This window comes from Cebus imitator, unplaced genomic scaffold (assembly GCF_001604975.1).
Source record: "Cebus imitator isolate Cc_AM_T3 unplaced genomic scaffold, Cebus_imitator-1.0 Scaffold485, whole genome shotgun sequence".
NCBI lineage: Eukaryota > Metazoa > Chordata > Mammalia > Primates > Cebidae > Cebus > Cebus imitator.
Window position 1 is genome coordinate 911,145 of NW_016107800.1, and position 1,137 is coordinate 912,281.

At 64.9% G+C, this 1,137-nt stretch overlaps 1 protein-coding gene across 5 annotated transcripts in view; it reads left to right on the plus strand.

Annotated features, from left to right (window-relative positions):
• The first annotated feature begins 294 nt into the window (after positions 1-294).
• Positions 295-1,137, plus strand: part of INTS14 (integrator complex subunit 14) — a 38,378-nt gene continuing 37,535 nt past the window's right edge. For 3 of the 5 annotated variants that reach the window (XM_017513012.2, XM_037732940.1, XM_017513014.2), the window contains exon 1: positions 295-424. The gene's annotated coding sequence lies outside the window, so the exon portion shown is untranslated. Of the gene's footprint in view, positions 425-573; positions 718-1,137 lie in introns of all 5 variants that reach the window. The other 2 variants (XM_037732938.1, XM_037732939.1) reach the window with 1 other exon arrangement.

The following is a 1,137-nucleotide window of genomic DNA, read 5'->3' on the forward strand; positions in this document are numbered from 1 at the left end:
GTGGGGCGGGAAGGGGGGTGAGGGGACATTAGTGTGACGGGGTCGTAGAGCCCCCGGGCCAGGCGAGGCCCACGGGTCCATGGGGCAGGAAGGGTTGGGAACAGCCCGAGAACGCGGAGAGACGGGAGCCCAGAAGCAGCCAGGACGCAGCGAAGTCGGGGTTTGTGGAACGACACGGGCGGCCGCGGACTGGACACCGCGAGGAGACGCCGCGCCCCGTAGCGTCCGTCCGCGTCGAGCCAGAGCCCCGCCTGGGCGGCCCGGAAGCTCGCCAACGGCCGCCCGGAAGCTCGCCAACGGCCGCCCCGCCCAGCGCGGAGCGCCGGCGCCGGGTTCCCTTCTGTCGCGCGGCTCTATAGTTCCGGCTGTTGGCGCACGGGCGGAAAGTTTATGCCGACGGCCTGTGTCCGGCGATGGGCGCGGGGTGAGTGGGGAGGCCGAAGGCCCGGGGCTGCCGCTCGCTGCCTGCTGGGGTTACAGGTGCAGGGGTTGGGGGAAGAACAACCCAGGGCCAGCGCCTGGCCTTCGCGCCACCTTGGAGCCGCGCGCGCTGACTCAGGCCCCCGTTCCCAGGCGCTGCTTCCGGCTGCCTCGCTCTGAGGCGCGCGCCCCGAGCCCCGCGGAACCCGCACCGTTTCGCCTTCTGCCAGGTCCCCCTCCGCCCGGTCTTTCCGTGAAAGACTTCCGGATCTCATATTTTCTTGACTGATTCTTAAGGTAAAAATACGTCTCCCCGTTGAGATTTCCAGTCTGCACGTTGAGCGATGAAGTTGTACCTGAGACCTGGGGAGGGGCTCGGCGGGGTGACGGGAAACCCGAAGCGCAGGTGGGGCCCTGGGAAGTTGAGGCGCAGTCCGGCTTTGAGAGCAGACTGCTGGGAATCGGTTCTTCATGAACGAGCTGGTGATCACCTTGGGCGAGAAATGATAAACGTGTAGCTGACGGACACTGGGCATGCGGGCCACGTAGCTGATCTGGAGAAAGGGGAGCCCTGCTTGTTCAAACAGTACACATGGGAGGGGGTTGGGTGTGGGAGACTGGGGGGGTCAGATCCACGCCACTGAGGAATACATGGTGTTCTCACAAAATCGCTAGACTGCGGTGGGCAGGGATTTTTATTTGTACTCATTTTTTTTT